This window comes from Danio rerio, chromosome 4, assembly GCF_049306965.1.
Source record: "Danio rerio strain Tuebingen ecotype United States chromosome 4, GRCz12tu, whole genome shotgun sequence".
Taxonomy (NCBI): domain Eukaryota; kingdom Metazoa; phylum Chordata; class Actinopteri; order Cypriniformes; family Danionidae; genus Danio; species Danio rerio.
Genome location: NC_133179.1, coordinates 31,790,549 through 31,805,698, shown reverse-complemented (window position 1 = coordinate 31,805,698; position 15,150 = coordinate 31,790,549). Strand labels below are relative to the sequence as shown.

Sequence of the window (15,150 nt, the reverse complement as noted above, 5' to 3'; positions counted from 1 at the left end):
CTGAATGCAGCTAACCCTAACCCTAACCCTTGTTTGCGTTTTACTTTTCGGTTGCTTGCCTTTAACAAGCGCGTCATCGGCCGACGTGATATATACAGCAGCCAAAGGAAAATGCGTTGGCCGGGAATCGAACCTGGGTCAACTGCTTGGAAGGCAGCTATGCTCACCATTATACCACCAACGCTTGCAGGCAGCTTTTGCCAGAAGAACTCAAAAAGACTGCTTTCAACCAAGGCTCTCTTTGTCCGGGTTCGGCACCGAAACATGTTCGGCATAGGGATCCTAACCTTCGCAAAATGTCTGCCAGGGTCTTTAGTGCCAGCGCCAGAGATAGAAGTAACGAAGTACAAATACTTTGTTACTGTACTTAAGTAGTTTTTTTTGGTATCAGTATTTTACTCCACTAATTTTTCTGGCAACTTTTTACTTTTACTTCTTACATTTTTGCACAAATATCTGTACTGTACTTTGTATTGTTTTTAAACCACGCTCGTTACTTTCGTTTTCATGTGTTTGGAGAGACTACTTCCTGCTTTGCTACTGTTCGGACGTCTTTGCCCACTGCTCCGCTCTTCGCACTCTTGCTTTTATATCTTATACCCTAATTTTAACTTGAGCCTATCAGCACAGTGCTCAAACAACAAGGCTTGAAGATCAGCATCGATTCTACAAACTTCCTGGAATATAGCTTTACTAACAAGAAGGAAATTACCGTCTAAACAATCGACCCGCTAACAGCTACCAGCTGCTTACATTACGGAGACAGGAAAACACAGCTGTAAAAATGCCTCTGGATCGGATTAATTCAGATTCTCACTGCTGTACAAACTGCCACAAACTTCTACAAAAGATTGCAGTTCTTGAAACGAAGTTGCTTGCGATCCGACCAGAACTTCAGCTTCATTGTGGATTCTCTCAGCACACATCCGGTGAGTCCCATAAATCTGTTCCTGCTACTGTTTTGAGCACAGAAAAACAGAAAAAAACTGTTGAAAATGAGAATTGGCATAAACAAGGTGCGAGACCAAAGGGTACTCGTGGGGTCAGATCATACGCTGCCGCATTAGCGTCTTCTACCCCAAATACAGCTCGGACTCAAATACAGCTTCAGAACAGATATGAAGTTTTGAGTAATATGGGTGAAAAATCCCCAAATGCAGTCAGACAGAGATTGCATGATTCAGCAACTAATTCAGCATGGAACAGAGGCTCAAGGCCGACTAAACAGCGGCATTCTGCTCCGATCACACCTGAGATAAGAACACTAGTCGTAGGAGATTCAATAATCAAGAATTTCAGGAGCAGATCTACAATGACATACTGCTTTCCTCATGCAACAGTTTCTGATGTAAACAAAGAACTTGAGGAAATTCTGAAAAAGCACAATACTGCAAAACGTATTATCATCCATGTGGGGAAGAATGATATTCGGAAGGAACAGTCAGAACTGCTCAAGAAAGATTTCTGTGAGCTCTTGGAAACAGTTGAAAGATTGAAGGTTCAGCCGTTCATAAGTGGACCACTCCCTGCAAGAGGGACAAATATGTTTTCACGGCTTCTTGGTCTAAATGTATGGCTACAGAAAACATGTAACAAGAAAAGACTGAATTTCATCGACAACTTCAATCTCTTCTGGAACCAAAGACAGCTGTTTACATCAGACAGCCTTCATCCAAACAAACTTGGTGCAAAGGTGCTAAAGGACAATATTTTTTTCTCCCTCAATCATCCATCAGCTGTGTATGCCATTGAACTGAATTGCACACACACACCTAGCAAATGTCCAGATGACCACAGGACCTCAAATCAGCTCCTGAGTGGACTTGTGGCTGACCAAGGACAGTGATAATGCCACGCAGCCAAAACACCCAATGTTGATAGAGACACTATCAGTTGCCCTCTGCTCAACACAGGCAGACTGTGACGCATCAGAACAGCATCAAGTCTCGTCACTCAAAAATGATCCTCAGGAAAACATATTTCTGCAGACAGAATCTCCAGATGCACAGCCTCTGTCACCGGACACGTTCTCATTGTCACAATGTTCACCACTCTTGGGTTTTTCAAAAAAGATGGAGGAACTGGTGTGTGCTGGAACTAAACTTTCACACTCCATTGCCGCAAGCCCCCAGTTACCAACCAAAAAGCGGCCTGCTCCACAACCACCTATGAGCCCACCTGGAAGAGCCCTCCGATTTTTGCCACACCGCCAGGGCCCAAACAACAACGCCCCATCTTCAGCTGGTGAACACAAGAGCTTTCTGTGATGTGTGTCGGGGACCTGCTTAGATAACAGTGTCTTTATCAGATGTTTTCAGAACAAGCAGGAACCCAGTGTGTCTGTAGCTTTCTCTAAGCAGATATGTGTTGTGTTAAGTGACAGAAAACCAAAGACTTCATCAGGCCGTATAGCAAATCATTCAAATCTGGTGTCTATTAAATGTAGATCTGAGACTACTATAGAAAAAACAGCTAAAACTGTTAAGTTAGCACTTTTAAACATCAGATCACTCAACAATAAGTCTCTTTTAGTCAATGATTTTATCAACACAAATTGCCTTGATTTTATGCTTTTAAATTAAACTTGGCAGCAGTTCTGAATGAAGCAGCTCCTTTAAATTTTCACTTTTTGAGTGTTTGCAGAGTTAATAGGAGAGGTGGAGGCATCGCTGCCCTGTTTAAAGATGTGTATGAATGTAAACAAGTGTCATTTGGTGACTATTTGTCTTTTGAATATCTGAGTATAGCACTAAAAGGTGCTCCACGCATCTTACTGACCATTATCTACAGACCTCCAAAATATTCTCCAGCTTTTATTGAGGATTTTACAGAGCTGTAATCAATTGTAACCTCTGAGTTTGATTATTTTAGTATTGCTGGGGATTTTAATATTCACATTGATAATCCAGAAATCAATGCTGTTTTTAACACTTTTGATCTGACTCAGCATGTTCAAGGACCCACACACAATCGTGGACACACCCTTGATCTACTTATAACTAAGGGTTTACACATTTCATCGACTGTTGTTAAGGATGTGGCACTATCTGATCATTTCTGTATCTTCTTTGATATATTGATCACTCCAGCTATTAAAGACAGATCTGTCTCTGTCAGAAAGAGATGCATAAATGAGAACACCAGTGAGCAGTTTATGAAGGCCATATCGCTAGCACCAAGTATATCTGCAGATTCTGTTGATGCTCTCCTTGATTTGTTTAATTCTAAAATTGAGAATGTCATAAATGACATCACTCCTGTTAAAGTCAAGAAGATGACTGGCAGGCAAAAGGGATCTTGGACAAGGTCACCTAGAGTACAAATGATGAAAAGACAGTGCAGAAAAGCTGAGCGTATGTGGAGAAAGACGAAACTAGTAGTCCATTATAATATCTATAAAGACAGTCTTCATGCCTTTAATATGGAACTAAACACTGCTAGACAGACTTTCTTTTCAAGCCTTATAAAGAGCAACTTAAATAATGCTCGTACACTCTTTGCAACGATAGAGAGACTCACAACCCCTCCCAGTCGGATTCCAAGTGAGCTCCTCTCTGAAAGCAATTTAATGAGTTTGCTCATTTCTTCACTGATAAGATCAATAATATCAGAAAGGCAATCAGCTCACCCAATCAGTCAAGTTGTGTCAATATCAAACAAGCTCAACCACAACTTAAGAAATCAGACATTATGTCTGATTTCATGACAATTAATGGTAAAATCTTAGAAGAGATTGTGCAAGTTATGAAAACATCAACCTGCAGTCTTGACACACTCCCTACATCATTCTTCAAAACGGTGTTTACCTGTTTAGAAATGGATCTTCTAAAAGTGGTAAATGCTTCACTTCTATCAGGGATTTTTCCAACCTCACTTAAAACTGCGGTTGTTAAACCCCTCTTGAAGAAGAGCAACCTGGATAACACCCTATTGAGCAATTACAGGCCAATCTCAAATCTCCCTTTCATTGGCAAAATCATTGAAAAAGTTGTTTTTAACCAGGTTAACAAGTTCTTAAACTTCAGGGGGTGTTTAGACAATTTTCAATCTGGTTTCAGAGCACATCACAGTACAGAGAGCGCTCTTATAAAGATAATCAATGATATACGCCTAAATTCAGATTCAGGTAAAATAACAGTGCTGGTATTGTTGGATCTCAGTGCTGCATTTGACATGTCAAAGCAGTCAGTAAATAAGCATACTATCATCTTAAAAACATAGCAAGAATCAGATGTTTTGTTTCTAGTGAAGATTTAGAAAAACTTGTTCATGCTTTTATCAGCAGCAGGGTGGATTACTGTAATGGACTCCTCACTGGTCTTCCTAAAAAGACAGTCAGACAGTTACAGCTCATCCAGAACGCTTCAGCCAGAATTCTAACCAGAACCAGAAAATCAGAGCACATCACACCTGTCCTCAGGTCTTTACACTGGCTGCCAGTTACATTCAGAATAGATTTTAAAGTATTATTACTGGTCTATAAATCACTAAATGGCCTAGGACCTAAATACATCACCGATATGCTCACTGAATACAAACCTAACAGATCACTCAGATCATTAGGATCATATAAACTAGAAGTTCCAAGAGCTCAGTCAAAGCAGGGTGAATCGGCTTTTAGCCACTATGCCCCTCGCTGCTGGAATCAGCTTCAAGAAATGATCAGATGTGCTCCAACATTAGGCACATTCAAATCAAGACTGAAAACACATCTGTTTAGCTGTGCCTTTACTGAATGAGCACTGTGCTGCGTCCGACAGATTGCACTATCATGTTTTTCTCTTCTTCTTCATTCTTTTATATCACATTTTACCTGTTTTTATGTTTTGTTTTGTTTTTACGCATTTTTATTATTTGTTTTTATTTTTATTTTACTTGTTTCTTTTATTCTTGTTTATGTAAAGCACTTTGAATTGCCACTGTGTATGAAAGGTGCTATATAAATAAACTTGCCTTGCCTTGCCTTGGTGGCGCGATCTATATTAATTTTTTATCATTGCGCAATAATACGAGCGCCTTTTTGATGCAGTCAGTCTATTTTTCCTCAATGCCCGCCTGCGTTCTGCAGTGCGCGGCTTTTTCAAGGCTATCAATCACCGTACGTGGGCTAGTTCATGAAGATTACTATGGGGCAAGGATGACTTCGCAGATGTGACAGAGAGAGACGGTGAACATGACTGGTGCTGTCCTGTTTACAGAGTAATACGACACCTTCTGCTGGATCGGATCACAGGTAAACCAGAGAGACACCTTTCAGTTCAAAAACAGGCCGTTTAAATGCTTAAGCCTTTTGTCCATGTCCTATCATACTGCACTGTCTTTCAATCTAATACCACGAAATATAGACAGAGGTAAAGTTAGTTTTATATTCGCACATTCGGACTTTCCCCCTAATAATACAATTTCATAAAAAATATTATTTGCAAACTCCAAATAGCGAAATCATATTAGCAGCAAATGACTGTCAAAGTACAACATTGCTCACAGTCAAATAAACAGTGTTAATGTTGTTTTCAAGTCATACTTGCATGCTAATTCAGATCGAATATTCAAAGTAACATGGTAATCAATATAGAGACTTCTAAATGAACGAATGTGTGGATATAAAACCAACTTTACCTCTATGAAATATTGTGCTTTTTTGTAAAGATTTGTACATGTAGTAGTAAAACTAATTTTTTATAAAAAAAAAATGTATGCATTGGGGGTATTGTCCTTCATTTCTGATAAGTTCATATTTCTTATTACAGAATTTATGTTGTTTTTCTGTTTTTATTGATTTGTCTTTTGACCATATGATTTTACAAAGGCCTATACTGTTTTCTTAAATTAATCATTTTTAACAAATATTTTACAACAACAAAAGTAAGTATTCTGGGCAATTTATGATAATATAAACATAATACCCTTATGGCCATACCACCCTGGCAATACCCGATCTCATCTGAACTCGGAAGTAAAGCGGGGTTGGGCCTGGTTAGTACTTGGATGGGAGACCGCCTGGGAATATCAGGTGCTGTAAGCTTTTCGAAGCCCTTCATTTGGCAGCTAATACACTTCCCTGTGTCACAGCTCCGCTGCCATTATTTAATCCGCTGCATAAAAACTTGCTGGATAAGTTGGCGGTTCATTCCGCTGTGGCGACCCCGGATGAATAAAGGGACTAAGCCGACAAGAAAATGAATGAAAAACATATTGCAAAAGATCCTGAATTTATCACGTGAAAAAAAATATCATACACATGTTTTTAGGTTGTAATTATACCAGTATATGCTGCTTTTACCATAGAATAAATGTAATACAGTTTTTTCAGTCCCTTTGGTACATTTCTCAGATCAGAATTGAAATTTGCAAAACAGTAGGCCTAAATGCATTTCTCAAAACAACGCATATAATTAGCAAAACACCACAGATTGCTGGCAAAAGTCAGTCTCCTGCTCAAGGTCCTTAGTTCAGCTCTCAATACGATTTTTTTGTGTTGAACATGTCAGTAGCTTCATAATGAGAAGTCATTGTGTATGGATAAGACAGTCAAATTACTTAGTAGTCATGTTGTCAATATCAGTGTACTCTGAAGGGCTGTTCTGATGTAAACTATGGCAATATTTTTTGGCTGTTTGTACTATAATTTGTTGACAGATCATGTCATTGTGATACAGAAAGGAAAAGACAGCACTGCATAACACAAAGAAAAAACAAGAGTGGAAATGTGAACATAGGACAATCTTGTTTAAGACCTTCATTTAAAAAGTAAAGATTTATTTAGGAGAAATTATCTAATTGTAGACAGATTTAGAACAAAAATTCTAATGGAAATGTATACAAAATGCTTTATGACAAAATATATGACAACTTGTTCAGCCATTTTTCATGTAAAGACTTTCGCCATGAACAAACAATTAAATGTTGTGGGGAGTGAGACTATTCAAAAGAGGCCAAAATAATAAATTCTAATCAACATGACATCAGGAATTGATAATGCAGGAAACAGCTGAGAATTGCACATAATCATTTGCATGGAAGCATTTACTACTTGCTCATAATGAGAAAGTGCTTTTCTGATGTGCACAAGTGACACAATGATGATCTGAATATTGAACAAGGAGTTTTGAGAATTTAAATTCTTATCTAAGAAATAGACCAAAGAAACTGAGGAAAACTGTAACAGAATTAATGTTTATTCATTAAATCAAATAACCACAACACCTGAAAAAAACCCACTAAAATAGCAGGTTATGTATAAGAGTTGCTCTTCGAAGAAGTTAGCAGCTTTAGCCTAATGCAAAAAAAAAAAAAAAAAAAAAAATTTACAGTCAAATTTGAGAAGAATTTATTTTAGCAAAGGAAAAAAAATCTATATATTTTGGATAAAATTCAGTGTAAAATGTAAGACATTATTACAGGCCTTCACAATTATTTTTAGAGTGAATCAACATGAATGGCAGCTGTTGTTTTTGATCTAACAGCCGCAAAACTACAGTACATGGTGAATGCTGTGAGTTTGCGTCAGAATGATGATGCGACATGGGTCGCCTTTTTAAGCAATGTTGTTAGGCTAAATTGCAGAATTTGATGCTGCTTGGCTACTTTCATAAATTTGGCAACAAACATTTTACATAAAAATTGGAAATGTAATTTATTTTATATTAATGTATCAATAGGATGTCTAGTTACCTACCTATCCTCACTCACTATTCTTCAGCTTAGTCACTGATTTATCAGGGGTCGCCAAAGCAGAATGAATCACCAATTATTCCAGCGTTTTACACAGTGGAAACCCTTCCAGTTGCAACCCAGTACTGGTAAACACCTATATACACTTACATTCACACACACACTTATACACTACTGGCAATTTAGTTACCTATTATTCACCTATACCGCATGTTTTTGGACTGGTTAAAACGAGTACTTTTCACTTTTTTTACTTTTCTACATTTTTGAGGGAGTACTTCATAACTTAAGTTCAAACATGTAATCAGTACTTTTACTTTTACCAAAGTCGTTTTAAACAAGTAATTTTACTTCTACTTAAGTAAAGGATGTGTGTACTTTTGCCATCTCTGATTAGAAGAACTTGGGTTATTGGGAGTGTGTAGAGCTTGTCACTGATTCAAGCTTATAGCTAGACGGATGGAGGCAGGTAAATAACCAGGGGCCTCATGTACGAAGACTTGCGTGGAAATCATACTAAAACATTGCGTACGCACAAAAAATTCAGATGCATAAACATCGGATACACCTTAAACACTTAAATGAATAGAGAAGAATTTTTAGAAATTCCAGAATTCTAGAAATTTTTAGAGTTGATTTGAATCTTTTATCTCAAATGGTGTAACAGTTTAATTCATTTAAGTGTTTACAGTGTAGTGTATATTAAATCAACAAAGGCATAACTGTGAAAAACAAAGCTTGTGCATTATAGATAATAATATTCAGACATTTTTTGAGTTGATTTGATTATTTTATCTTAAATGATGTCAGAGTTTAATTGACTTTTATCATTTTTTACATTCAAAGTTATCATAAAATTATTATAAAACAAATAAAGTGCTAATTCCCAACACTAATTCTTGTGCAATAACCAGGATGTTTCTCTGAACATTTTGGTCCTAGTTTTGTTGTATAATCTCATATGGTTGAATTGTTTAATTTATTCGTATGGTTAATTTTATTTATTTATTTAATCGAGAAATTAAGCCTTGTACAACATAAAATATATTTATGTCTATCTGACATATTTTTGGCTCAAACTATAACTGGAGCAAAGAATTTAATTGGTTTGGAAATTAATGTCAAATGAGTGTTGCTCATAATTAAGCAGCATTAATTGTAAGGCATTCGTGCTGCAACATATAGAATAAGATATTTTTGAGCATTTTGGTGACTAATGCATGATCGTCTCAATATAATAGCCCTTTCCTTTGACGGGCAGGTTTTTGCAAGTTGTATTGATGTAGTTTAGTGAACGTTTAGTGAATTTGTAGTACTATTCTAATAAGTGTTGTGAAGACAAGCATATTTAAAATGTATATCCTTATTTTTAGAAGCTGACGTTCATTTTGGTTTACTGTAACACAGAAGAGATTAGCTATATTGGTCAATGAGACTTTCTTGGCAGAAATCACAATTTGATTATTTGCTGAAGACTGACTTATAATTTATTAATTCACATTGGAATAAAGGGTTACAAAATAATTCCCAATCCTGCGTTTTCAAATACTATTCTTAATTGTATACGTAAAAAAAGTAAATTTTGTGCTTCAAATAACTTTTTATTCATTATGGATTTTTGTATTTATATAGCCACTAATTCAGCGAGTGAAAGTCAATGCTGAGTAAGTTCAAACTGGTTCAAACATAAGCAGTGCATAAATGCAAGTATTTTATAGCAGGGTAAATTTGTTTTTATCTAAACGATTTTTAACATCTGGGATTATTTGAGTGCAGCTGAGCTCTTTTTATATTATTGGGAAACTTATAAGGTGGCACAAGGTTCAACATGTGTCTACCTCAAGGACCGGTCTTGCAGTTTTTTTTTTTTTTTTTTTTTTTTGCATCCAGCGAAACAGATGGGAGTTGAATTAAAATAGAGAGCTGGATTGATATTTAAATAAATGAAATAAAGTATAGAAATGAAACGTAAAATGTTAATGCATAATTTGAATGGTTTAAAGTAATGGTTGATTTTAATAATTGTCTATACTCTATTCTTACATTTATTTATTTATGTATATATTAATTTTTTGTTTGTTTGTTGTATTGTTTATCAGTTAGAACTCATATTGTATTGCTACCAACAGCAAGTCACAGAATTTCTTTCTTTCATTCCAATTACAGCAAATAACTCCTGCAAGTCCTGCAGGAATTATAAAATCCTGCAGGATTTGTCACTTGCTTGGATCCATTGTAAAACCTGTAAGAAATTCCTGCACATATCGTCATTGTGTCCTACAGGATTTTAGAATTCCTGCAGGACAGCAGCTATTCTGCAGGAAAAAATAAAAAATAAATTGATCCTTCAGGATTCCTGTAAAAAGTACAGCATGATTCTAAAACCTGTAGGAATTGCATGCACATATAGTCATTTTGTCATGCAGGATTTTATAATTCCTACAGGATACCAGCAGGTTCCTGTAGAAAAGAAATGAAAATCCTGCAGGAGTTCTGTAGCCTATTTTTGTAAGGGTAGGACAATCAACAGCTGATCATTTACTGAAAGAAGATCTAAATCTTACCATTAAATAGAGATTTATCTGAAAAATGAAGGAAGAGCACAAATCATGAGGCATTGATAATCACTGGCAAAAACATCTGAAACTCTTATAAATATTGAATATTCATTTAACATTAAAGTAATGACAAGTAAAAACAGGACAGAAGAAGTCAGATTAAAAATATTATAACTTAAGACCACATAAGACTCAACATTATTTATTATGAGTAAAGTTAATACAGATAAATGTTACATACACAAAGAAATACAGCACTATCCAATAAACTAAAAGTGAAAAAAAAACACAAGGAAAGAATAAATTCAATAAATGTATGAACTGAAATACCTTAGGAATTTTAGGAGTCGATCGTTTTCAGGCGGAGGCAGTGAAAGCAGTCATTTTATTTTCAGGAAATCCACATTAAAGGACTGGTGAACTCTTTCCAGTACAGCAGGTGGCGGTGTGCAGCTCTACTCTGCTGTCTGACTCAACCCAAAGCCAGAAGAAGAAGAGGTATGTGCGTCTTTTTTTCTTCTCCTCATCTAGCGTTAATACTGCTTTAGGTAAAGTCCCGCATGTTACCCTATCCATGTCATTTGATTGAATGTAAATCCCAGCATGTCCCTATCTGCTCTGTTCCAGAGTGTGACTAATGTTTTTACTAAACTCCTAGTGTGATCAGTTGAGATGAAATCTGTGATCAGGAGTCGCTGTTCAGAAATTAAAGTTCTCCAATTTTTCATATTATCTCATTATTTTTCATCATTTGAACGGTGACGGTATAATAAGCTTTTTTTTGGTACATTTTGGAAGGAGTACTTGTCCTGTCCATTAAGTATGTGAATAAAGTTAAAATTTTTATAATATAATAAGTAAATTGTAGGTGTCATTATCAAAAAAGCGTCATGGGAGAGTATTATGCATTCTAAACATATTTATTTTGCAAAAAACCTAAAGAACACCAAAAAGAATTTAGGAGCACCAGAAAAAAAATTTGGGAGCACCCACCTAAATTGAATGAGCACCATTGCAAATTGTATTTTAAGGGATTTATTGTATTTTAAAACAACATCAGACTAACTAAAAACAGAAACAACTATCTAACTAATGCTGAGATGACATTGATATTTGTGTGCAATAATTCCAAAATGCATGTCTAATAATTATAGAATATTAATGATGATAAAAATGACAATAATAGTAACGTAATGAATTACATTTCTCATTATGATGCTGCCTATAGAATGTGATTGACTGTAAGTTATCTGCTGTAAAAGTCTGTTACTTTATGAGAAATAAATGTATGGTTTGCATCAAACAAAAATGAAGCATTCCAGTAAGAAATATTTATTTTGAACTAATATTTTTTATATGCATGTCAATTAAATAAATAATATTTCTGCTACAAAACAAATGAAAGATGATAATAAATCATTCAATTCAATGCTGAAAGCTGTAAAAAGTAAGAAAAGTCTCACTTCTGCCACTCTTTAAAGGTTTTGTTTTCGGTTTGTGTCATTGTAAATTCTCAGTCTTGTTATGAGCTGATCTTCATTTTTCTGTGTTTGTGGAAAGCATGCGAGTCAGCCAACCCAATAAATGAGCTGGCAGAGCAGGATTCTCGCGAGGAACACCATTGCAATACCGCTTTTTGTAATGAGCCACAGTTACAGTGTAAACTCAGTAAAGGCAAGCTTCTTCAGCAATGATGTACAGTATTAAAGCTTACATTTAGCTAACATTTGCGCTGAGCACGCAGTGAATGCAACGCAGTGAGATTTGGGCACCTTCACTGAAAACTCGAGTTCTCTGAGACTCGATTGATCTCAGCTGGTGGATCAATATTCACCACATGTCATGATCGCTCTCATCTGCGCCTTTATTATTATTATTATAACTAGGTGGGGTTTGCGAACCTCTGTACTTTTCACTCTTCAGCCGCTTGCATTCCCGGCGATCACAAAAGCTCCCTGTCATCTGACTTCAGTGATCAACAGCTAATATAAACCAATATAGCAGCAGGGAAGAGCGATTCAGCACGTTTTTAGATAAAAATAAAAACAACTCGCGCAACAAGCATTAAATTCAGTCGCACAAATGCTGCCAAATATATTATGAGGTCGCGTAGCTTAAACTTTGGGCGCATATAATTGATTTATTACGATTTTGACGGTATTAGAAAACCCATGTCGTGGTGCAATGTCACACCAGTAATGACTATGACACCGGTGTACCGCCCACCCCTATTTCATAAGATTTTCAATATGAACATGTTTGCTGAATCCCAGCATTTTAACATGCTGTACAGCACGCTCGACGCGGATCACTTGATTTCAATCTCTGCGCTAGTGCGCGTTAATGATTGCGTGCATGGTGACCTGGGGCCTCATGTATCAACGCTGCGTACGCACAAAAACTTTGCGTACGCCAGATTTCACGCTCAGAATCGCTCACGTTTGGATTTACTAACAATGAACTGAACGTGGGAATGTGCGCAGCTTCACGGCAGCTTTCTGGCAGGCGTACGCACATTTTTTGTGCGTGTCTGTTTTATTTCCATTGGCGACTCCTAGAGGCAGTTGTGTTAAATTCCATTCTACAAAGTGTCTGAGCCTTGCAATGGCAGCTGTATGAGACGGGTTTAGCAGGTATATAAGGTTTCCATACCATACATTTGACCAGCTAAACATTAAAGCACAATTTGCAGCAGTCGCCTGTTTTCCCAATGTAATCTGAGCTATCTACCGCACGCACATTGCTATAAAGACACTATCTGAAGATGAATTTGCATGCATGAATTAGAAACATTTCCATTCAATAAATGTGCGAATAAAATATGATGCTTATTGATATGAACTTATTGATGATTCCTACTTGTCTTTCTCGTGATAAATAGTTGGCAAAATGTGATATGTAGCGGGGGAAAAAACAAGAAAGAGTTCATCAGACGCTGGATTCGAGCCGAGATCATGCTCGAACGTATCCATTCAGGATCACATGCGTCTAACGAGTAGCGCCACTGAGACTGTTAAGGGTCTTGCAACGTTTTACAGATATAAACCATACTATTTCTATTTTTTTAATGCACTCAGTGCGATGTTCAGACCCAACTGTGTTAACCGCATCAGCTAAACTCTCCCACTCTATTTTTTTCTTTTGCTGTTTATTCCAGAGATCAAACTTGCAAATAACACCGCTTTTCTCCGGTCTACCTCCGAAAGCAGCACCTCCAATTCACATTCTGTTCAAAGTTTCTCTTTTTGCTTGCTTTTGCCATTGCTTTTTCGTTGGGTTTTGCCATTAGCATAGTCATTAGCATATTCATACGGGGAAGGAGGCAGGGAGGAGTTTTGTGCTCGTGCATGTTGCGCTCAGTTTCACGTTCATTCAGATGTACAAAAGAATATGCGTGAGATTCGGCGTACGCGGTGTTTCATACATCTGAATTTTTTTCTGCGTACGCACATTTACAGCTTTGTGCGTACGCAATGTTTTAGTGAGATTTCCACGCAAGTCTTCGTACATGAGGCCCCTGGGCCCTGCTTTTTCAAAAAGTTTAATCCGGATAAAATTGATCCGGATTTAGTAATCCTGTTTTTGCAATGCGTGATCAAGTAATCCAGTTTTTAAAGCAATATCGGATTGGATCAATCTGATTCGGATAGAAACTTTTCAGGATCACTAAATCTGTTACCAGTGCTCAATCACAAGGTAGATAGATAGATACGCCTATGTAAAGAGCAACAAGTAGAATAGCCAGTGTGGGGTCAATATAACTTTATTATTATTCGAAATGAAAACTAAAAACAAGAAAAACCCCACCCCATCCTCTTCCAGTCTGCTCATCTGAGACCTACAACACAAACACTGTACATTGAGGATATTTATATAAGTTTCAAATATGCAAATAAAAAAAAGACAATATCAAAAACTCCACAATAAATTCAGACTTCCTCATCTGATGTGGAGAGACCAGCTTGTCTGAGCGTAGCCTTTAGGAGGCCCATCTCAAGTCTGACCTTGGTTTGCAGCAGTTTTGACAGCTGTTTGGGGGATTATTTTATGAGGCCAAGCTATTTGTACTTTGCTGTAGGCCTATACTGAAAGGCTGAATATGTTAAAGCCAATAATCACTATAGCCTGATAGATGAACAAATAAAGTTTAAACCTTATGAGTAAATAGTATATCTCATAAGATACTGCATGATCCAAAAATAAGATTATTTAATAATTTTTTAAAGTTTTCATTACATTTTGGGCATGAAATCAACACTAAATCCAACCTTCTGATGGGATCAGTTTAATCCAGGTTTTTTGAATCAAAGTGATCCAAATCCTACAAAAAAGGTCTGAAAAACCCAAAGTAAAGGTTTGATCCGAATCAAAACCAAAAATAATTACGTGATCTAATCCGATTAGGTAATCCGTTTTTTCTTTTGAAAAACCCATTTTCAAGATCTGATCCAATCTCTTATCCGAAATCCTAGTAGATTACTTTCAAAAAACCGGGCCCTGGGCATTACCAAGTGAGTCTTTCACGAAACAGCTCTCCCTGGTCACAGTTTTCGGCACAACACCACCCTTCAGAAACGAAAGTGAAAGTGCTTAGTTGTCGTGTCACAGCTTTAAACGGACAGAATCCATCATTTACCAGCACGGAATAGCTTTGTATCTTTAATTTTCTGACAAAACCTGTAATGCCGAGACTGCATGATTTTCAAAGTAGTCCTGTCACCGATGTTTTCACACTGCATGACTATCTGGGCTAGCACTTTGACGCTGCTTTGTTTACACTGCCTGATGGATCGGTGACAGGGGGTTTTACACTGCATGACTTCACAATAGGATAGAGGTAAAGTTGGTTTTACACCGCACATTCGTTCATTTAGAAGTCTCTATATTGTTTACCATGTTATATTGAATATTTGTTTGG

General features: G+C 36.7%; 2 non-coding genes across 2 annotated transcripts; one reads left to right on the top strand and one right to left on the bottom strand.

Moving 5' to 3' along the window:
* Positions 1–112: 112 nt before the first annotated feature.
* On the bottom strand, positions 113–184 carry trnag-ucc (transfer RNA glycine (anticodon UCC)). Its single transcript has one exon. It is a non-coding gene; the product is annotated as a tRNA-Gly (tRNA).
* Positions 185–5,906: 5,722 nt separating this feature from the next.
* Positions 5,907–6,025, top strand: LOC137494001 (5S ribosomal RNA). Its single transcript, XR_011013976.1, has one exon. It is a non-coding gene; the product is annotated as a 5S ribosomal RNA (ribosomal RNA).
* The last annotated feature ends 9,125 nt before the right edge of the window (positions 6,026–15,150 follow it).